This window comes from Phaethon aethereus, assembly GCF_964289735.1.
Source record: "Phaethon aethereus genome assembly, chromosome: 4".
NCBI lineage: Eukaryota > Metazoa > Chordata > Aves > Phaethontiformes > Phaethontidae > Phaethon > Phaethon aethereus.
In genome coordinates, this window is record NC_138578.1 from 81,770,027 (window position 1) to 81,795,018 (window position 24,992).

The window sequence follows — 24,992 nt, forward strand, 5'->3', positions numbered from 1 at the left end:
TGGAAAAGTCCTTCAAGATCATCAAGTCCAACCGTTAACTCAACACTCTCATGCCCACTAAACCATGTCCCGAAGCACCACATCCACACGTTTTTTGAACACTTCCAGAGATAGCGACTCCACCACCTCTCTGGGCAGCCTGTGCCAATGCTTGACCACTCAGAGAAGAAATTTTTCCTAATATCTAATCTAAACCTCCTCTGGCGCAACTTGAGGCCATTTCCTCTCATCCTATCACTAGTTAGTTGGGAGAAGAGACCAACCCCCACCTCACAACAACCCCCTTTCAGGTAGTTGTAGAGAGCGATGGGGGCTCCCCTCAGCCTCCTCTTCTCCAGACTGAACAACCCCAGTTCCCTCAGCTGCTGCTCATCAGACTTGTGCTCCAGACCCCTCACCAGCTCTGTTACCCTTCTCTGGACACGCTCCAGCACCTCAATGTCCTTCTTATAGTGAGGGGCCCAACACTGAACACAGGATTCGAGGTGTGGCCTCACCAGTGCCCAGTACAGGGGCACAATCCCTGCCCTGCTCCTGCTGGCCACACTATTCCTGATACAGGCCAGGACGCTGTTGGCCTTCTTGGCCACCTGGGCACACTGCTAGCCCATGTTCAGCTGCTGTCAACCAGCACCCCCAGGTCCCTTTCCGCCGGGCAGCTCTCCAGCCACTCCTCCCCAAGCCTGTAGCATTGCATTGAGTTGTTGTGGCTGAAGTGCAGGACCCGGCACTTGGCCTTCTTAAACCTCATACAGTTGACCTCGGCCCATCGATCCAACCTGTCCAGATCCCTCTGCAGAGCCCTCCTACCCTCCAGCGGGTCAACACTCCCACCCAACTTGGTGTCATCTGCAAACTTACTGAGGGAGCACTCGATCCCCTCATCCAGGTCATCAATAAAGATATTGAACAAGACCGGCCCCAGAACTGAGCCATGGGGAACACCGCTTGTGACTGGCTGCCAGTTGGATTTAATGCCATTCACCACAACTCTCTGGGCTTGGCCGTCCAGCCAGTTCTTTACCCAGTGAAGAGTAAACCTGTCTAAGCCACGAGCTGCCAGTTTCTCCAGGAGAATGCTGTGGGAGACGCTGTCAAAGGCTTTACTAAAGTCCAGGTAGACAACATCCACAGCCTTTCCCTCATCCACTAGGCGAGTCACCTGGTCATAGAAGGAGATCAGGTTGGTCAAGCAGGACCTGCCTTTCATGAACCTGTGCTGGCTGGGCCTGATCCCTTGGTTGTCCTGCACATGCCCTGTGAGCACCCTCAAGACGAACCACTCCATAATCTTCCCTGGTACGGAGGTCAGGCTGACAGGCCTGTAGTTCCTGGGATCCTCCTTCCGGCCTTTCTTGTAGGTGGACGTCACATTGGCAAGCCTCTGGTCATCTGGGACCTCTCCCGTTTACCAGGACTGCTGATAAATGACGGAGAGTGGCTTGGCAAGCTCCTCCACCAGCTCTCTCAGTACTCTTGGGTGGATCCCATCAGGCCCCATAGACTTGTGGGTGTCCAGGTGGTGTAGCAGGTCATTAACTGCTTCCTGTTGGATTATGAGGAGTTTATTGTGCTCTCCATCCCTGTCGTCCAGCTCAGGGGCCTGGCTAACCTGAGGATACTTAGTCTGGCTATGAAAGGCCGAGGCAAAGAAGGCATTAAGCACCTCAGCCTTGTCCTCGTCCTTGGAGACAATGTTCCCCGCCATATCCAGTAAGGGATGGAGATTCTCATTGCCTCTCTTTTTGTTGTTAATATATTTGTAAAAGCATTTTTTGTATCTCTTACAACAGTGGCCAGATTGAGCTCTACCTGGGATTTCATCGTTCTAATTTTGTCTCTGCTTGACCTAACAAGATCCTTGTACTCTTTGTGAGTTGCCTGCCCCTTCTTCCAGAGGTGGTAAACTCTTCTTTTTTCCCTGAGTCGCAGCCAAAGCTCCCTGTTCAGGCAGGCCAGTCGTCTTCCCTGCCAGCTCATCTTGTGGCACATGGGGACTGCCTGCTCCTGTGCCTTTAAGATTTCCTTCTTGAAGAATGTCCAGCCTTCCTGGACTGTTTTGCCTTTCAGGACGATCTCCCATGGGACTCTCTCAACTACTCAAGGAGGGGCAGAACACCCAGTAAGAAGAGATGGTTTGTTGATTGCTAAATGTTCCCTCCTAAAGGATAACATTGCTGCTGCTCAGCAAACCCAGGAGACAGTGGAGGTGAACGACAGACAGACTCAGCTCTCTTCTGTCTCCCGATTAGACATTGTCCATGAAAGCACAGTCTGAAGCATGAACTCTTCAGTGCAAAGGCCATGTATCTTCGAAAGACTGGAAAGCAATAGCTCTCCTAAATGAGTGATAATATTTGAATGGAAGAAAGACAGAAGAATAATCCAATTAGGAGAAAGTGGAGGTTTGGGTGACCAAACAGTAGCTGGGAGAGATGCACTGAGGTGCTGAGGGAGTGAAGTCTGGCCGTGGCACAGCAACCGTGATGTGACTCTCAGAGGCAAGAAAAACATATAGTGACATAGTTCTCTCCTGCTTGTTCTTTTCTAGAAGTCTATTATATTGGACAGGGCCCTTTCTCAGACAAAACTGCATTTAGATTCTTGGAAATTTGACAAAAATGTCTCCTGAGAACTGGCCTGTTTCCTCTCTTTCCAAGCTGACCTTTTAATGAGGTTTCATTTTGCTTCCATAAGCTGAGAACAGAGTGTACAAGACCAGCACAAGATGTGCATTGTCTTTCTAGGATTTCTCATCTGGTTCATTCTCCTGTACATTTCTACTTTCTCGGGTCCAAATTCCAGAACAGTTGTCTTTACCTTCAATGAGAGGTGTTGTTCTTTGAAGAACCAACAGAACGGATCTACTTGCCCTTAAAACCACCGCTATTCTCACAGGTCCTAAAATAGCCACCTATTTACTTTCATGACTTAGCACAAGCCTTTCACTTGGAATATTTGTTTGTTTCTTTATATCAAATATAGGGAATGGGATCATTGATTGTGTTCCTGATATAAGGGTCACAAAAATATTTTGATCCAATTCATAACAAAGTATGTGGTGGGATTTTTTGCAATGCAAGACCTAATCCTGTTATTATTCTAAGGATACATCAGCAGATGCTAGAAGGAAAGACTAAATCAAAGGCTACCATTCTATGGGTATTTAGGATGATACTAGGAGTGGAGAAGGGGGCTTGTATTCAGTTTGCTTCATCCCAGTTATTATACACGCAGCAAAAAACAGAGTAGCAAAGTCCCTGGCCCAAAAACTTGACATCATAAATGGAGGAGATTGAATGGGATGGAAATTTAGCCAGGCTCCTTGATGGAAGGGTTTGGGAGTCTCTTTCCTTCTCTGAGGACTGTTCAATCTGCCAGGAGACCATGAATAAGTAGCAATGGCACAGAGTAGCTTTCCTGTCCAAGGTCTGGATAGAGAAATGAAGGAAAGTCACCTTATAGTCTACCTGAGCTTCTGAGGAAGGGAGAGCAGTGAATAAATCTTATGCTCATTATCTCTTCTCCATCCTGAACATGTTGTGGCTACTAAAGGCATGTGCCAGAGCTAGGAGCTTGGTAGCAGAAGGAAGCTTTTAAATCTTCTGTCAAGCTCCTGAACAGAGGCCATTATGCCAAGGGATTTGCAAAACCTACTCTACCTTAGGCATTGGCAAACTAATGCAGTTATTATTCCTTGGCAAGCTGCGCACGAGGGAGATTACTACTCAGTTATCTCTTCTTCCATCTAAACTACCACAACAAGATCCAGTAGCTGGGTTAGGGGAGAAGAAATAAGGTCACAAATTTCAATGACAGGGATTGTTAAGGCAAACAGCAGGTTCTTCCATTGCTGAAATGCTTAATTATATTATTACTGTATTCAAAATGAGACATTCTAGCTAGACTGGAAATTGATGCAAGATTTACTGAGTGACCTGTATTAAACTCATGGTGATGGACTTAAAATTGATAGCATGGTCACAGGGACCTTATTCAGTAAATACAGCCATGCTGAGGAGCCCTGTAGCATACATCTAACAGAGGGTCATAACACTGTTATGTACATTGCTGTGCTGCAGGTGCAAAATCAGTCCTTATGCTACTGGATGTTTAATCAAAAAGCTCAGAGACAACATGCATATATTTTCTAACTTTCTTGCAGCTTAGCTCAAAAAGACAAGGAGTAGAAAATAACTGCTTGATGGGAGACAGGGATTCATGTTCCTGTTCCTCATGATAAGTGACAGAAAGTTAAGTGTTCATACTCCTGCTAATCATGATAAAGCAGAGCTGGGAGCTTGTTAGATTTTGAAAAATGGAAACGACAGTATTTCATAGATGTGCTCACACACATATAATCCTTGTTATAGGACTGTTTCTTAAATGGTGTTTTGGTCTGTAGATCACAGCAAAAACTTTAACTGAACAAAATACATTCACCTGTGGAAGAAAATAAATAGCTTAGTATGACAGAATGATGGCCTGGCGTGCTCCAGGCTGAGAGAGCAGACAACTTACAGTTTCTTCCTATAACTCCTCACAATCTCTACCATTGCAAAAAGATATGGATTCAGCCTGGCACGTCAAAGGAGATAGGACATGCTAACAACAACTGCACTAGCCTGATGTGTTCCTTGATTTGAAAGAGACCTTTGCTATATAGATGTCACATTTGTAAGAGCAACCCAGCAAATGTTTACTGGATGTCATCAAGGACAGTTGGAAGTTACGAGGCAGCCACTGAAGGCAGGATTTGAGTGCTGCTCAGGCCACAGACTGGGCTGCCTGAGGCTTTCCAAAGGCAGCTGGCACATCTCTCTAGTTGGAAGAGAAAACAGTCCCCGGACAAACCAACAGCTCAGCTCTGGACAAATGCAACTCCTGAGGAACTTTGCAAACTGGATTCTAGTGTTGTCTCATGTCAACAGCTAATTATTGCTCTGTACAAAGTCCCTCAGATGGTAAAATATGAGGGACTGAGACCATCCATCTTCTGGTTGCTCCAGATAAAGATCACAGGCTTAACAGAGTTGGTACTGAATTACTATATTTAGAGATGCAGAATTTTACCCACTAAAGATATTTCTTGTGCATATATTTTACTACTTTCGTTATGCTCTTAAAATAGAAAGTTTATGATCAGTGCTTTTCTGTGGAAGAAAAAATTATATCACATTTATAATGACTTCCCTCTTTCTTCCATGAGCCTCTTACGTATTATTTGCTACAGGAGCAAGACTCATTTGATTTTGTAAAGTATGTTCCTGTAGACTTCAACTTTACTCTTTGCTTTTCTTCCTTCTGATGAATAAATGTGGCAATTTACATATATGAAAACACTACCTCTTCAGTCTGTTCTTCCTTTCTTCACTTGAAGATCATTGATTTTCTCTAGACAGGTCCTCTGGGAGCTGCAAAGAGATCAATATTTGAAAAAAATGTGAGGTAGGTGTAACATCACCAAGTCTATCCAAAAGAAATAATTCATTATTAACTCAGAGAATTTTCACATGTGGTTGAAATAATGGACATTTTAAAAAGGTAAAGAACTGTTAATATTTTCAAACACGTTAAAAATAAGAGATAAACACACAAAAGTACATCATATTAGCAAGACACACTCCAACCAAAATGACTTAAAGCAATGACCACTGGGTCAAACCTGTAGCTATGTAAAAAGGAAAACTCTGTTAAATTCAATGCTCAAATTTATATTGCAATTAATTCCTTTTTAATTAAGAACATGTCTGGGGAGGCTGCTGCTACACCCGTGGACACCAGATTGCCTTCATTTTGGAAGCTTTGTGAGGTTATAGCACCAAAATTCTCCAGAGTTCAACTGTGGGAAAAGAAATACTGTGCTTTATTACAGTTGGGGTCAGGAACTGGAAGGGAGGGAAGGAAAAACTCTTGACACTTGTTGGATATCCAAATCTACTGTGCCCTCTGAATGCAGAGGATCACAGTAGCATGAGGAGGCTGATGCTGGACTGATGACTTTTGTGCATGGATTAACTTTAGAGAGTGTAAAGAAAAGGACTGGATAAACCAAAGAATGATAGAGACAGATGTGAGACATCCCCTAAAGATCTGTTTTGCTCTTCTTTGATATGTTTAGAAATTGGGAATAAATATGGACCAACACGGACCAGGCACTTTCAGATTTCTATTAATTACTGGCAGAAACAAATAGATGTACTGATTTAATCATCATTGCAAGATCTCTTGTGATTCCATCTGCATCCCTGGTTATGAACCAGGGATCATCCTGGTTATGAACTGACTGTTAAGTCCATTGCTTAAACGGTATAAGCACTCTTGCATTGGTGGCTCTGAGTTCATGCCCTGTTTCCCTACAGCCACTCTCCCACTGTGAATGTACAATTTTATTTCAAAAAGTATATCTCCTGTGACTTTGACACAAAAATAGCTGGAAAAAGCTGCCTGGTACACTGTGACTCGACCGCAGGGAGAACAAAAACTTATTTTAGTAGTAAATTAACAACAACAAGAGAAACTGCTATGTTTTCCAGGTTTGCCAATCAAGGCACTGGGCTAGTAAATATGATTTGGCCAAGACATAGGACTACAGTTTCCCCTGCCCCCAACACTCAGCACAGGAACTAAAAGACACTAATTTTTAATAAATGTCACTAAAGTTTTCTATGAGAGGGCATCAAAGAAACAGAATTTCCAAAGAAAAAAAGTCAGAGGTTTATGGAGGAGAGGGTTTTGGAGGGCAAAACTCACAGTACCTTTTTTTGTGATACACACAAATATTTCTGAAGGAGGTGCTGAGATTTTGCCTAATGTCTCTTCCTGCCTGGGAACAGCATCACTTCTACAAACACCCAAGCATCCTTCATTCCATTTATACTTAGTGACCTCTAATAATAAACACTTTCCAAAGCCAAGTAGACTTAATTTTGAAGTTAAGGGTTTGGCTTCTAGAATCCACTTTCTGGCACTCTTAGTTATCTCCCAGCATCCTCCAGTCCTTTCTTCTCCCACCAAATATTGAATATGTTGCCTTGAAATCTGATATTTTAAAAATATATATATTTAAGCTGCTTAAACATATTTCAAAGGTTATCTTACCGTTAAGGTAATTAGTGACATTTAATTCCACTATAACATTGATCCAAGATCACAAATTTATGATGGGAATGGGTCAAGAAGAAGTTTAACCCAGCAGAATGCAAAAAAAACCCCAAATAACCAAAATGCAATAATATCAATTATTTTGAACACGGAATTTAATATCCAACCTGAAGAAGAAAGCCTCGGCATTTTGCTGTCCAACTAGAATTTATGTGTGCCCCGACAGAAATGCCAGCTGTGGGTTTTTAATGTAAAAGTCTTTGTCAAAGGGTATTTTTTGGTACTTTTTCTTTCAATGCATTAATACATTCCCTCTTGACCTCTCTTCTTGCCTTGTCTGACATACTGCTATTGACTTAGTGCAAAAGGAAGGGCTAAGACTGACTTGCGTTTCTGAAAGCCCTGTGCTGATTAAAGCACATGATGATGTATGCCTTGCCAAGAAGAGTTGTTGGTTTTTTTTTTCCTGAATCATGCAAAGGAAGCATATTCTAGTTTAGTCATACAACTCTTGCCTTGCAACATATGTGTTTTCTCCTCACCACTTTCCACCTGTATGCTGTGGCTACTTCAACAAAATCCAGTTCCTAGCAGTTTACTGGGTCAAAACTCTTCCCTAGAGATGGTCTGCTTGCAGTCAGTGCAGCTAAATTATCTATTCTGAGTCATTTGCCCAGCAGAAGACATGAATGTATAAATTATTGGCACCACCTATTGGTGAAAAAGGCAAATTATATGGGATTTGTAGGTTAATTTAAATATTTACGTAAATATGGCTTCAAACATTCTTCTTGTTATGATTTATTTTAACCCTACCATCTGGTAAGGCCACTAAGCTTTGCATTTCCCTGCAAAGAGAAGGGGACAAAGCCAGAAACAGCTTTCAGTTTGATCATCTGACTGGGGATAGATCTGCTACATGGGTCACACAACAGAGAAAGAGACAGGGCATAAAGCTACAGGCGGAGCAGGTCTCACTAATCTGAGTTTCAGGTTCTTCTAGGTCTTTTTCCCCTAAGATGCAAGCAGAGCTCTACAGGTTGTTTCCCACTTCATCACCACAAGCACCAGCCACAGCTGGTCAATGAATCATGGATCAGAGTGGCCTTAGTTGCCTTTGGCTCCTATGACCAGGAAAGAAGCTGCGTGATACAGGACTTGCAAGCACACAAAGTAGTGGAAGAGTTCTGAAAATGCTTCAGGTGTTTTGAATCATTTCCTTGTCAAGAAGTTCTGACTTGAATTATCCATATTAGGCTGGAAAAAAAAGAGATGAAAAACCTCTGGGCCATGGGACATGCTGGTTCTTTGTGGCTAGTGGTAAACAGACTTTGCTGAATGATTTGCATTTTCACCGAATAAAAGAGAGGGGAAAAAAGAGAATGGCATTTTGCTTCAAGCTGCTTTTTCTCAAATCCCAAAGAGTTGTTTTGCAATGATATTAGCCCTAAGTTATCTACTGAGAGGAATTTTTAGCTCCTGGTGTGATAAACTATGCATTCAGGTAGGACCACTGGATTTTGGCTCTGCATGGACTAATTGGAATGTGGAAGGGGTCTGCTGTATACTTTAGTGCTATTGCAACTTATCCTCTGAAGTTTCCTTGAGTTTTGTTCTTTGTGTCTTCGTAGACTTGGAAAAACACTGGTATGGGTAAGTCCCTCTACCTTCTCCTTCTCTCTAAAATCTTACAACTGGAGGATATTTGCCTCAGCATTCTGGTTCTCTTGGTGTGGCACATCTCATATTAACATGGACAGAAGTTATCCTTTGCTGTTATTAGCTTGCCCAGCAGGATGGGCTCCTGTGCTCCAGTTCTCAGAAACAACAGGAATAAGTGAGGATACTTGATAGACACAGATAGACAGACTTTCTGAAATGTATAAAGCACTGCTTGATCTGTCTAAAATTGTATCTAGACACTATGACAATATCTGAGTACTTACACTCTGTGGAGAAGGACTGGCTGTGATACATAGCAAATAGCTAAGCTCATATACCATCATTTATTTTTAAAGAGAATATTGTTCTACACATTCTGAAAAAGTGATTGTGATCAATTTTAGCAAAACTAGCACATGCATGAGGCAGTGCTAATGGCAGAACAATTTGCATTTGCCAGTTGATTGTACTTACCTTACAGAAAGAACTTTAATAAAGATGTCCTATTGTATCTGATTTTCTGTCTTGAATAAGTGCAAGGGCAACTTCAGATTTCAGAAGATGGGTTTTCACTTGAAAATACACCTTCCTCTATGGGCTTGTGCTGCAAAACACAACCAGGTTATTTATTTACAATGAGCATCTAATCACAGAGTCACAGAATCATTAAGGTTGGAAAAGACTTTTGAGATCATCAAGTCCAACCACCACCCAACACCACCATGCCCACTAAACCATGTCCCAAAGTGCCATGTCCACACGTTTTTTGAACACTTCCAGTGGTGGTGACTCCACCACCTCCCTGGGCAGCCTGTTCCGATGTTTGTCCAGTAAAGAAATTTTTCCTGATGTCCAGTCTAAACCTTCCCTGGTGCAACTCGAGGCCATTTCCTCTCGTCCTATCACTAGTTACTTGGGAGAAGAGACCAACACCCACCTCACCACAACCCCCTTTCAGGTAGCTGTAGAGAGCGATGAGGGCTCCCCTCAGCCTCCTCTTCTCCAGACTAAACAACCCCAGTTCCCTCAGCCGCTCCTCATAAGACTTGTGCTCCAGACCCCTCACCATGTTCGTTGCCCTTCTCTGGACACGCTCCAGCACCTCAATGTCCTTCTTATAGTGAGGGGCCCAACACTGAACACGGGATTCGAGGTGCGGCCTCACCAGTGCCCAGTCCAGGGGCACGATCCCTGCCCTGCTCCTGCTGGCCACACTAGTGCTGATACAGGCCAGGATGCTGTTGGCCTTCTTGGCCACCTGGGCACACTGCTGGCTCATGTGCAGCGGCTGTCGACCAGCACCCCCAAAATGTCTTTAGACAAGTTGAAGATAAAATGTTAAAGCTTGGAGACTAAATTTAGAAAGTGCTAACTTTTATTATTATTATTTAGATTTATAAACCAGCCAGTAATCAACTGATTACCACCACTGTGTGAATTCTGTTTAAATGAACTAAGAAGAAAGCAGGAATTTAGCATTTCCTCAGTCCAACCACTAGTAGGATACTAAGCCCTTTTCCTGACAGCTCTCATGCTTAGGGAGACTTAGGGCATCCTGCATAGTTTGCACCCATGACATGCAGCAAAGTACTAAGCATGTATTGACCAGTGAATGATCTGCCTGGCACATTGTGTGATTAAAGGTGTGCAAAAAAAGAGATGACTGTATAGAGGTCAATTAAATCTATTTCTCCAACTTGGGTCTGGTCTGCAATGTGGACATTTAGGGGTAGGTGTGATATGGATGGTAGTCCATCCATAGTCTGATGTCCTCCAAGAGGAGAGAATGGACCTGCGATGCGGAAAGCAGCAATTTTTTGGGGAGCATGTCTTATCTGGTTGGGACTGACTGGGTCCATCTTAACTGATATTGACTGTGGGCAGCCAGTTCCAAATATTTCTGGTCAGATGGTGGCAGATGAGTTGTATGGATGGCCTTTCCCAGAAGTCTGCAGCTGTTTAAATAGTCACCCTGTGGGAGCCACAGCACCACAGCTATGTTTGATATTATTAAACCTCAGCAGGGACAGAGAGAGCCATGGGGACAAGGAGTCCTCCCTGTTTCCTGGCTTCCATAGATTACTTTAATTGGTAAAACTATGCTCTTGTCACTGGAGAGGACATGTCATAAAACAAAACATGAACAAAATCCTGAGCCTAAGAATCCATCTGCCCTGAAGCTCAACAAAACCCTTCTGGGTAAAGCTGTGTCTACAGGGGGTCAGAGCACCAGCAGTGAGAGGAATCACTTGGAAAGGGGACAGGCTTGTCACACCTCTCAAAGGGGGACATAGTAAACAATCTCTATGGCTTCCTGCCAGCCTTTTTTTTTCCCCAGTGATTTTTGGCTTTTCCATCTGAACAAGTACGTGCATCCTCAGTGTAGAGTCATTATCTTTCTAGGGTGAGAGAAAAATAAAACTATTTCTGTGTGTGTGTGTGCACACATATATGAGAAAGTAAGGGACAGTATTCTAATAATTTGCCTTTTTGACGTTTTCACACAGCATTCAGTTATGATAAGCCTGAATGCACTATTGAAAGTGATACTTAGCAGCTCTCACATGTTCAAACAGATCTTTCTTCTTAAGGTAACTGATAAAATTTTTACAGGAACAATTAATTCTAATTTGTGACTGAACTTTAGCAGGTGCTATTAAACAGACTCCTTTAATCTAAATCTGTTTATGCAAGCCTGTTTTATTTGTGCTAGGGATGGACATGATACAGTTTATAATTTTAAGAACAGAGAGAACTAGGATTTGAAGATAAACTGTACTCTCCATATAGTAAACTAACAATCCCTTAGATACTGTGTATCATACAGCCAATATTAATCCCAGAATAGATATGCGATAAAAATAATCTTTAGGGCCTCAAAAGATAAAGTAATCCTAAGTACAATTCTGATATTGCCCACAGTTGTTCTAGAAATATAATTTAAGCTTACTCTTCAGCATCTCTGCTCTGTAACTATTCGGTATGAAATCAGAAAAGAAATTCACATGGTTTTGCCTTTAAATTTGCTACTGAGTGATAACCACTGTTCTCCTGAGCCAACCTGCCTGGTTCCAAACCAGCAGATTTTCCTATCTAAAGGACCTTTGGCGGAGTATGCTCAGGTCCTGTCCCCCGACTCACTCTCATTCCCCAAGCTTCAGACAGCCTGGGCAGGTCCTCTCTCTTCAAGCAGCACACTGCATAGGGTGAAGAGGGTTTCTTCCACCACAGTTGTTCTCTGCAGTGCCCAGATTTTTCCCCCTTCCAAACTCAAAGGGAATAATTTATTTTTCCAGTTTCTCCATGTGGCTCTGAAACCCTTTCCTAGTCTCTCAAAGATCTTGGCACAGGACAGTAAGACAATACAGTAGGGCTGCCCTTCACATATATATGTACTGCTGATCTTGTGTGGAAGTTTCCAAGGACCTCAGGCAAGAACCTGTAACCTGAAATCAGGAAAAGATCAGTAATTAATATGTTTTAAAACCTGGCTTTGAACTTGCCACTCACTGAACATTAGCAGGAAAGCACACGTCTGAGCATGTGTGGCAAACATTTTACAGCTGTGAAACTGGTAATAAATTTGGTTTGGTTTTTTTCCAATGAGCAAAGTCACAGAGATGATTGCTTCATAATTTTTATTTCATTCGTGTATTTTCTTTAGTTTAATTTTGTTTAAAACTTTAGGTATCTTCAAGATGAGTTCACTGAAAGCAAGATTTGATCAACAGTTGCTTTGTTCAGTGTGGGTCTGATAAGCTTGGTTGATGGGTTTCTAACGTGCTCTCATTCATGTGATAAATGGAGGAGAAGCAGAATGGTCTTTAATGTAAGAGGAAAATGACAGCCTTTAGACTGCAGATCCATGTCACAAAGGCATGGGAGATATCATCCCAACATCTCCATGTCTCCCACTCTATAAGAGTTTACTGTATAAGAAGTTCCCATGACCAGAAATCCAAGTTTCATTCCGTAAGGGTTTACTTTGGAAGGAAAGTTGCTCCTGCAGCTTGCATCCATGTGATCTCTTCCAGCCTGAAGTGCAACTTGGTTTTATTCCAGCAAATGTTGCTAGATTGAAAATCCAAGAGCAAGAGATTTCCTGCCCCTCTGTCACATAATTACAGTCAGATGGAGACAGAATCAGTGTTTGATCTCCAAGCTGGCTCCAACTTTTGCCTCTCTATCATGGACCGGCCAATATCTTAGCTCCAGCCTTTCCAACCTATTTGTGGAGTCTAGGAAGGACACCATGTAATCATAATCAATCTTTTAAGAGTTACTAGATAAAAAAGTATAAATAACCCTTGGAACAGGAACTGGAAACCAGCCTCCGCATTTCAGGTGACGGCACTATTGCTTTGGCTAGCAGATGGCCTTCCTGCCACCCCTCTTTGATCCAGAGGAGATTTAATCACAGATCTGCTGCATAAAGGCTCAGTTTCAGCATGATGGGCAAAGAATGCTCTCCTCTGTCTCCCCAACACGTAGGCTGTCTGCTGACAAAGCCATTAGTGGAACCTCGTGGGACAGTTCGAACCTCTACAGATGATAGGGGCTGGAAGGCTTTCCACTTTCCAGAATATGCTTGAAAGGGGGCAGCAATTATCTTTTTTTCCTGTGTCACCTGAGGAGAGCAGAAAGAGCCCATTTCATTCGTTTAAAAGAAAAATATACACATTAGTGCTAGAAGAGGTGGCCTAGTTAGTAAGGGTCTCCTTGTGTGTAAGAGCCATACACCAAGCCTACGGAAAGGGAAGGGTTTAAGACACACGACTGTCTTTGGAGGTTACTCTGACGTCTACCATCCTCAATCTATCAGTCGTTGAATATCCCTTTTAGAGCCATCTTTTTTCCTGAGTGTATGAGGGCTCTGAGGCTGAAGGGACCAGCTCAGGAGTCAAGAAACTCCACGTTAGATGTTGTGACTGTTTGGCATTCATTTCACCTATTCAGCTCCTTTTAAAGTACACCTTCTGTCAAAGACTGTCATCTAGCCCAAGGTTTGTGTGGAAAGGTGCTCTTCTAGGGTACCACTGGTTGTATCCTAAGTTAGGTGAAGTATTGCTACTTTCTAGAGTTTTCCCTCTTTCTCCGTCCCCTCACTCAGCCTCTCAAAGACTATATCAGACCCAGTATCTTAGGTCAAGAAGTTTTACTTAGGTGAGATAAATGCTGTTGAGAGCACTTCTGCTGGATTTAACCCTTTAGGTTGTTGAGTGAGACTCATAAAATTGGAAGAAATTATTGAGCTTATCCAGAATTTTCTGTTTTCCCTAATTAGATGGCAATTTTCCCATGGTAGTATTGACTTTTAGTAAGCGTGTGTCTAACTTGCTAGCACAGTGGCATCTCAATCTTAGAAATGTGGCAGGCTGGAGGTGTGCATTTGTCACTTATAACCTTTTTGTTTTTAAAAAAAGACATTTTGCATTTAGCTTTCCTACAGCCTTCAGTTTGTCTCAGAAGTGATACATCCATAGTCTTTTGCAGTAGGCACTTTAATAACACAAATGATATGTTATCCAAGGAACAATTATTATAGATGTTCCCAAGTCTCCTCCCTCTCAATTATCTGTTGATTTGCTTTTTTATTAAAGTTTCTATACCAGCTGAAAACCATAGAGTTCCTGTGGGTGAATTTTAAATGGGTGTATCAGATGGAAAATATTGATTGCCAGTCAATTTTTTTTTTTTAAGCGTAGCATACATTTTACAATGGAAAAGTTCACACAGGACACAGGAAATAGAGAAAAATGTTTCCTTCCCACTTCGGCACAGGAGCTACACAGTGTGTTCCAACTCAGAGAACACGCAAACGATGTTCAGTCTTCAGGCAAGGTCAGCAAAGCAGATGTGACTTTAAGTTTACCGCTTGTATAGCGTGAGAACAATCCCCGGATAATGGAAAGACCTTATGGGGAAGCCATGGAGTTTGCTAAGCAACTTGGCTAAACGCACCATATGATTCACTGTGTGCCATTTCCACATTGCTCAATGCTCTTGGGGCTGCTGGAACAGCAATGATTAAAAAAAAAGAATCACTTTGAGATAAATATCTTTAAAGATTGTTAGGGGGAGGGGAGAAGAAAACATCAAGACTCCAGGGCTACCACTGCAGTCCTCCATCTCGTATTGAGTGTAGATCGCTTTGATGGATGCCTTCCTCTCCATGGACTAGTAGCATTACTAAAATGGTGTGAAGTTCATCCTAGGGTAAGATACTTCCTAGTCAACTCCCAGATTTTCAGCCACTCTTGGCTTTTCCATTGGCAGCTGTGAGAGAAGACCTCTAGCACAAAACCTAAATGTACGCCTGATCGTTGCATTTGTTTAAGTGATTTCAGGTTCAACATGTAGTTTATTGGAGTCTTGATCCTTGACAAAAATTTCTATATTGTATTTCAAAGAGGACAAGGAGATGAAAACATAAATTAATGTTAGAGAAAAAAAGCAGATCATTTTCCTTGGAAACTTATCGCAGACATTTAAAAAAGTGAGACCTGTCCAAATAAATATGCAGTTCACTGACAGCTGAAGATTATCCATTTGTAGCTCATTAGTGTTTTATCATAACAAAAACATTAAGGAGATGGTATTCCCTTGCAAAATTTTTGGAGGGGGAAGAGCAATAACATTATCAAGTGATGTATGTGACAGAGTAAGTTAACCTTTGTAACTCTGACCAAGGTCAGGTGACTAAGGTTGGAAAATAAATTTTAATCCCCCTCTATCATGTGGGTGCTAGGATTTGTTGGCTCTGGATCTCACTAGGACACAGATGTGAACCAAGCTCTAGTTTTCTTCTTATCTATAAAGTAGTAATGGATTGGAAGCTGAAGCTAGCAGAACGTAATGTGGTATTATATCGTTGGGGATTTTTCTCCAAACATACTTAATCATTGGCACAAACATGCACCACATGCAGTTACATTCTCCTTCATGCAGGCTATGGTTTCCTGGAAAAAAACATAATTAGACAAAATTGAAGAACCACTGGCTATTGCTTGAGGTCTGCGTTTTACCAGCAATCAGTGTAACTGATTGTTGTGGTTTAAGCCAGCAGGCAACTAAACACCACACAGCCGTTCACTCACTCCCCCCACAGTGAAATGGGGGAGAGAATCAGAAGAATAGTAAAATACAGGGGTTGAGATAAAGACAGTTTAGTAGGACAGAAAAGGAAGAGGGTGGGAATAATAATATTAATAATTAATAATAAGAACACCACCAACAATAATAATAGTATACAAAATGAGTGATGCACAATGCAATTGCTCACCACCTGCTGACTGATGCCCAGCCAGCTCCTGAGCAGCCGCTCCCAGACAGATTTCCCCCAGTTTATATACTGAGCATGACATCATATGCTATGCAATACCCCTTTGGCCAGTTTGGGTCAGCTGTCCTGGCTGTGTCCCCTGCCAGCTTCTTGTGCACCCCCAGCCTCCTCACTGGCAGGGCAGTGTGAGAAGCTGAAAAGTCCTTGACTCAGTGTAAGCACTGCTCAGCAACAACTAAAACATCAGTGTGTTATCAACATTATTCTCACCCTAAATCAAAAGCACAGCACTATACCAGGTACTAGGAAGAAAATTAACTCTACCCCAGCTGAAACCAGGACACTGGTTTAACAGCAGTTTTATTCTGCTACTGAGGAAATTAATGGATTTAAATTAATTTACATCCCTTAATGAAATGTATGTCTTTCAAATTAGTATAGAAAATTAATTAGCAATGACCTCTTATTCAGGATATATATCATACTTTGAAAATAATTTTACCTTAGTCCAGGTTCTGAAGCACAGGTCTCCACCTTATAAGAAAATAATCATGGATTATGACAAATAACCTTGCTGATAACTCACCGCATCTTCTGTGCTTATCTTCTAGCTTTAGCTGATATTCACAAGATGGAATGCTGAAGCAAGCTAGCAAGGTAAGATGAAAAACTTGCCAGTTTGTGCATTGCAGTCAACCATTCTGTGGAAAAATAGGCAAATTAAGTCTTATAGGACTGAAAAGCTTTCAATTAATTTTCTTTCTTTACTCACACAAATGTTAACAGAGGGATTGATGCTCAGTTGCCTTGCTCCGGAACGTGTTCAGCAGTGCAAATTCCCGGTGCACCATTTCCGGTGCCCATGGTTGCCGTGACTGAAACCCTGCTGAGCATCTTTAAAAGTTCTGAAGTCAGAAATCTGATCTGTGACTAACTCATAGTCTTTCGGGCGATGTCATGGAAATAGTTTTATTAAAAAGTAAAAATCTTTATGTTTCCTCCATTCCATGTTAGAAGAGAGACAAACAGAAATCCAGAATTGCTAGCTTTTGACATTTATTTAACTTTGGCACACCATTATGAGGTTTCTTTTGCATTTAGCAGTAATGAGTGAGATTCACTCTGACCTCAAGTATACCCACTCTTTCAAAGTTGAACTCCTCAAAAAATGCATCATCATTTTCTGCATCTTCCATTCTGGATAGATTGCAAAAATAAATTTGGAAAAAACACAGCACTGGAATCATCTTGCCTTGAAAGCAGTCTGGTGAGTTCAGAATTAGCTTTCCCCAGTATGCGCTTGACCTAAAAAGAAGTACCACAGCAGCTGTTCCTCCTCCTGCTATTCGCTATTTTGAAGGGTATGGGGTGTGAGGGTGGATTTTGATATTAAGCAATTATTTGTATAGCAGTAATGTTAATAAGTCTGACTTTAGGACTCCGTTTTCACTGTGGATTGCCAGATTGCTCTTTGCCCTAAGGACAACCATGGCTATACCAGCAGCTCTGCATGGCAACGCTCCCCTTAGTGGCCTTAGGTCAGCTGTTGCTGAAGTTATTGGTGAAAAATAACTTATTTGCAAAGCAGATGAGATCATTGTACCAGTGCATATGGAATTGAGGAATATTTCAAAGAACAAGTTAGTGGTGGTGCGGAATAAGACAGGGGACATCTTGTATGTTGTTGATCTGTGGGGACCTGACTGACTAGGTTTGACTTTCTGAGATAAAGAGAGAGGGTAGAAGATCACACCTGAGTAAAAGGACTGAGAAAATAGGTTCATCTTTTTCTCTTGAGCTTCCTGCTCTTGCGTACAATCACACCAGTACTGTCCAGCAGAAATGCTGTGACTCTATGCAACCTCATATGGGCTGAGTGTGTCTCATTTCAAGGGGTTTTAATGAGCTACTTGGAGATATGATTCCTTTATGCCTGTGCTCTACATAAAATTGTCACTAGCAGCAAAGATACAGTGACAGATCACTTTCTGAAGGTTAGGATGCTGGCGGAAAAATTGGAAAGAGCAACAAAATATGGGGAAAATAGTTATGATGAAAGTCATGGTCAAGAAGAGTTTTAACATGCTGCAATAGCTATTTTTGTGTATTTTCTCTGCATTTCTCTAAATGTTCAAATATCATTCAAGTTCATGATGTGAGAGATTATAGATGTTCAATTTAATTTATCCGGGAGAAAGTTTAGAAGCCCTCCTGATACCAGATCTTTGGCCAAGCCAAGTAAAGATTTCTGATATGACTGCACAGTTTCGTTTATCAGAAAAATTCACAAGAAGATTGAATATCTGCCAGGAAAGCTGAGCAAATTCAGATGGAAGATCAAGACTCTCATTTTTCCTTCCAAAGTAACTAAACATTATGTCAGTTTACCACAGGACTCAACAAAGTCACTTCTGAAGTCTTTAAATCAAGACAGGTTAGTTTTCTAAAAGAACATGACATAGCTTAACCATTTAGTTCTCTTAAAACTCAGTGAAATTCCCCCTCCTGCCTCAGTTCTGCAAGAGGTAAGTCAATCCAGGTGACTCCTGACCTTAAACTTAAAAATCTTTGACTGTTAAAGAGATTGAATGCAAAAGTGACAGAAGCATGACATTTAAAACACACACATGTATTTGCTGAAAAGAGATATTCAACAGTCATTTGCTTGAATGACTGCTTCTCTGCACATCATTCTGTTCCCAGATGAAGTGATCTTTCTGCTTTGTTTATAGAGAAATTTATTGCATGTAATGATTATTTTGTTTTAAAAAATCTAGCAAGGCATGATCTTTAGGCAGTAATGAAATAATTGCCCTTTTCTTCTGAAAACAATGTATGGGGTTTTCACTGTTCAGTGTAGCAGTATTGCACATCAGGATAACTTTCTCTATCACGGTGTCCTCACAAAGAAAGAATGATTATTTCTACTGAAGCATCAAGAGTCTCATTCTTCAGATGATTAAAGAACAAAAAAAACTGAGATAATGAGTCTGATGTCCACATTAACACATACTTTATCCTTCACGGTCAACCCTACTAGACAGTCAACTCTTTGCTCTACCTCAAAACTGGAAAGAGACAATTGGAAAGAGTCCATGCAGAAAGGGAAATGTTGGTCCTGGAGTCATCTGTCTCACAACCCATCTCTCTCCTTGCAGGCAGTGCGGACACCACACAGCCAGGATACTACGTCCACAGGTAAAAACACCTGGCAACAACTATTGGATGAACTTTCCAAAGCAATCACAGGAGCGGTCCTCACTTTGTCAAAAGGAAGCTTTCCCTGTGGTTGTGGACAGGGAGTGTCTTGAGTGGTTACACCATTCAAACAAGCTCAAGAGAAGGATCTTCATCTCAAACCCCAGAGATGGAGCTTTTATGCTACTTTTTCCATGATGACTTTACATTGTAAAGATGTAAAGAGGTGCTGAAGCACACACGACCTGCCTTTCCTGCAAACACCTATGTCTAAGGGGGTGTATTCGGAGGAGGGAGTGATGGGCTGTCTTTCACACTGCATTGTCCTGCCTGTAGAGATGAGATCTGTTCCTCACAGCTCTTAGAGAGATACAAAAAATGAATGGAGTATGATGGCAAGATAGAGGAAAGCTGGAAAGGCAGAGAGGAATGCACTGCAACCATGCACTGAAAACCATGCAGTGGTCTTGGGAATATCTTTAAAACCTTTAACTCAAGCTGCCTGGGGACAAAAATTGGCTAGTCCTTAGCTGAGTTGCTTGTCTAACTCAGAAATATAAGTGATGTGAAACTTATGAAAATTAAGAGATAATACATTTCTTTTTCTTTTATACACTATTTAATACAATATCAAACTAAGAAAAAGTTGTAGCTGTATTAGGGAAAACAAGCATTTCAACTGATCCTGCATGTCTCTGGAATAAATGTTTCAGAGCTGTCAGTTCTTCAAGCCTGGATTAGACAGTGGAGAAAGACTTCTGGCAGCCCAATGTGTGAATGAAGCAAGCCCTGACAGACGCTCCCCCTACCCTACAACTCTTGAACCTATAAACCAACTTCAATAAAATGTTATGGACGGAGAGCAGTCTCAGATATATTACGACTTCTTATGCTTTATAATTATGTGACTACACAGAAGAGGGAAATTCTGCTTAATGTCCTCTCTCAAAGAGGAACCCACTCAAGTGCTCACAAAAAGCCACACCTCAGCAAACCAGGCTCCACCATTCCTTTGCTCGTGAACTGACCTCTGCACCTCACTATAGTCTTTTCTTAGAGATACATGTTTCCTGGCACGCAGCCACAACTTGTGCTAGAGAGAGCTATCTCCAGTTCCCAGAATTATGTTCTAAATCATGTAAAGACTCTACTCCGTGTTTTAAGTTATTTTCTTCCAAAAACAAAATTTCCATTAAAAGGCTAGAGGGGAGAATTTGAGGCTGAGTCTCTCTCAGGAATAGAGTACAACAAAGCTAGAGTCAAAACCCAAAAATGATAGAGGTCTGACATGATGCAGTGATGTTTTTGAATACTCATGATTTAGATGAAGCAGACTTGGAATCGGACCACAGGACTCTTAACAGTTTGTGGCAGGTGTAATGCTAAGAGGTGCCAGGCATGTAATTTTCTCCAATTAAAATAATTACATGATTGGTGATCAGTTACTGCACTTCTGAAAAATAACTGGGAATCCCTCATCCATGGATATTCTGAATGACTGTTTAAGGCTTTCTGTCAAAGAGATATGATAATCACTGCTCTCATGGAGTATCGTATCTACAAGCTCTCTCATGCCCAGTTGCCTTCTGGCAGGTTGTTTCTAGCTCTATTTAAATGGCCTCACAAGTGTGAACAAAATTCCCTTCTCATGCATTTTTCTAACTACTTCCAGAAAGCTGGTAAGATCATCAGATTTCCAAGATGTAGAAATGGTAAACTAGGATAAACCCTTCCTTCCCTTTCTGTACATGCCTTTGAATATTTGATCTGCAACCCTGAGATCAAGCATCAAAAAGCAGTCTGAACTTTATTGTATGCTAAACCATCAGTAAATCTCTTCTCTGTCACTGTACAGTGACGACTTGGAAAATTTTCCTGATGGTCTTTTAAAAGTAAAACAGATAGATAAGGAACTTCATCCTCTCAGAAGGGGAGAGAAACCTCCTAAGGGCCGGGGAATGAAAAGCAGATTGCCTCTCCTCTCTCTCTTTTTTCCCCTTCCTCACTCCGTCCCCCCGAGGCGCTGCCACCGTCGCTGACGGGCTGGGCCTTGGCCAGCGGCGGGTCCATCTTGGCGCCGGCCGGCACCGGCTCTGTGGGACACAGGGGAAGCTTCTGGCAGCTGCTCACAGCAGCCCCCCCCGAGCCCCCGACACCGAACCCTTGCCACAGGAACCCAATACATTGCCTCTGACAATCTCAGCTCCTGCACGCCAAGCTCAGCTAAAGCCTCAAGCCAGTGCAAAGCAAATGGAGGAAACTCTGGGATATGTGTGAAGTCTTTATTGCCCCGAGACAGCCACAAAAACCAGAATTTAGGGCGTAACCTCAGATATTAAGACTTGAGTGTGGACAAAGCATGGCTAAAAGCACTATGAGCTCATGAGATGTAAGACATGTAAGACATCATGTAGAAGTAGCTTTAAGTATAATATTCTGAGTAGCAAGGCTGTTCTCCTCCAGACCACCATGGAACTTGGGCCATTGTCCATAGACATTCAGCCCCCATGTGAAATTAGGTTTTATAGAATACAGTTTCAAGACAACAAGAAGGACCTCACAGAGCAAACACGGCCAAACTTGGGCACTCCCTGGTTTACCTTCAACTTAGTGCCTGGTCTGGGACACCTAACTGCTGTGCTTAGCCAGTTTGCAGTCACAAATAGATCACAGCCAGGGCAGCCTTTTTTTCAATGGAGGTTTTTTTTAGGAAGGTGGTTTCAAGGGTTAAATGTTCTATTTATGAATACTGAGAAGATTTTGCAGTGTTTCAAATATATAGGGCTATTTTTAGACAGGGAATTCTAAAATTAACTATTTGGCCTTCCTAAAAATACCCTGCCACACTTCAATAGTTTCCATTGGTGAGACATGAATACAAAATACATTTTAATTTCCTACCACCAAACAGAAGAAAAGAAAAACGTTTCTCCCTCTAAACGGTGGCAAGGCTCACATCTCAACCCTGCCATCTCTAGAAGACCCTGTTTGGTGAATCATCAAGTTTATCGGGGGAAGGAGAAATAACCCTGAAGACCTCTGCACTTGAGAATTCAGGTGAAAGGCACATCTTTTTCGAGTAAAACAACACCTCAAAATCAGATGTAAAAGGGGATATATATCGTTGATTTTGTAAAAATGTTTGCTACAGGTTTTTTGTGATAAAATCAGGTTTTTGTCTAGCATATCAGAGGTAGAATACTGTCTCCATGGAAGTCAGAATTTCTGAAGGATTTCCAAAGCTTTAGAATTTCATCCATCATCTTGTCCTTTCTATTTCTTCTCCAACCTTTAAAGAAAGAGTTCTGTGAATAACAAACAAAACACTCAGCTCCCTCAAAAAACAGGCAGTGATAACAAGAGCTTCTTTTTCAGGTGCTCACCTGGGTTAAATTCATGTATTTCTTTCAACAGGTTAGAGCTGTAATTATCCTTGACTTGACTGAGGCTTTCAGCCTTCCTCTGGTGTCTTCAGAGCTTGATGCTAATTTCACCGATAGACCAAGCTCAGGCAGTGAGACTACTGCAGTTGACACTTGGGTTGAAAAAGACGTATGGGCTTGGGAAGGCAGCTCAAATACCTCCAATTGTCAAGCACCTTGCCCACTCCAGATCACACTGCAAATTGCCACAGCTGCTTTGGGAAACAGAGTCTTGCAGGACACTGAGACCATCCTTAGCCTTTTCTATCAAACAGCTAAATTCCCCGTATTAGTTTCAAAATCCCATATCATTCTCTGTGTGAAATCAATGATAAGACTCTTATATGTTCTTTGGAGACACTATTCCAGATGATTTTTGAAAAATTAAATTATTTTGTTGGTAAGCGGTCATCTAGTTGAACAGAATAATAATCACAGTTGATTTTGTTCAGATTCATTCCTGTCACCGAGATTCCAGAATAATTTAAAAGCAGGCTTCATTTTTCTTGATGGATAATTTCTTGAATACCCAGAATCAGTTTGTCCCCTGCACTAGCCACTTTCTGATCTCCTACAATGTTATGACAATCAGGGATATGTAAACTATTTGCTCTTTTTAAAGTAACTATCATTTCAGAGCCCAAATGGAACAGTGCTTACTGAGCTGGGGTATCAACCCCACAACTCCTAATTACTTTACATGTTCAAAACAATTTTGCCATCACGATAAAAACTTTCTGAATATATCACTTTTAGATGACGTTCTTTAGCCCACTTGTGTTTCTGAAGAGTTCCAGTGAGACCAGGTATAGAACTATTTTTACAGTCTGGTTGAGAATACATTAAATGGGAATAAACTGACTTTTACATCTCCACCTCGGGCATGTCTTCTGGGACTATCACTTGTTTGTGCATGTGCGATCCTACGCACGGGCTGATGAGTGACTCATCCTGCCTGCCACTTTATCTACACAATACCATGCAATCTGGAGAGTGTGGTCACATCAGAAAGTGATTTTACTACTTCTGGCTGCCCAGGCTAAAAGCTGAAGCAGAAAAAGGAGACTTTTTTCTTTCTATGTGTTATGAAAGTTCAACACACTTTTTTTAATTTCTGTTTTTGTTTTGCTGTTAAAAACTGGTGGGAAATAAACTTTCCTTTTCTCTGTGGCTTTTTTGCTCTTTCTTGTCTTAGAACTGCATCTCTAATTTATTCTGGTAATCGATGTTGCCTCCCTCCAAAAGAAAAATCTGTCTTTACATATTTGAAAGGCAATGCAAACTTGGTTTCATATTCTTATCTATGCAAGTAAAATCAAAGCCTGGTCCCACATGCACTCAAGGTCAGGCACAAATGAGCAAATCACTCCTGACATCAGACAAGACCCGTGCTAACATCTTTACTACTTCACACATGATGACTCCTGGAGCACCCAGTGCAATTTCTGGCTTGTGCAATCCCCTCGGTTTTAAAAGCCTGCATCTTTATCCAAGCCAACACTACCTGACCCATACCAGATACCATAGCTGGGTGACAAAATGCCTACAGTTTCCCTTTGAGTGAATGCATAACTTCTAGGAAAAAAAACGTCCCTTATGATTTAAAGAAAGCAGCTGGTGAAGAATGATGAAGTGTCTTGGGAAGTTGTTCCAGTGTTTAATTTTTCTCACTATTAAAATACCTCTTCTTTATTTCTAGTCTGACTTTCTCCAGCAGTTCACTGTAGCTTGACCTCCACCTATCACAGATTTCTTTTCTCCTAGATTAAAAAGCTGTATTCTCTCAGGAAGGGTATTTCTGTAGAGATATATGGAGAAATTAGACCAAGTCAACTCTTAACTCTCATGGTTGAAGTCATGAAATTCTCATGAAGTTGAAGAGAGAAAGCTTTTATATCTCTTGATTAAAGCTGTGATTTAAAGACCACTTGTTGCTGCTTTTTAAAAAGCCCTTTACTTTTTTTTTCAGGTTTCTCATTGAAATATAAGTAGCAGGCTTGAGTAAATACATATGTAATTTTCCAGTTAAGGCTGCATTTAAGATAATATAACCCATCTGAAAATCCTCTATTAGTATGTCAAAGCATGGCATTGGCCATATATGCAACAGCTTCGTGCTGCTCAACTCTTTCTCCACCATAGCCTTGTTGTAATCCTCAGTAGATGTTATTGACCCCTCTAGTGCTGCACTTTTAAATCCTCAGAGGGAAATGGTTCATACAACCAGGCAGACGCAGGAAAATGCTGTTGTTTATGCCCCTTGTTGGTCATAAAATACTGTTTCCCACAAGAGTGGAATAAAGTCACAAATGCAGAAGGTATCA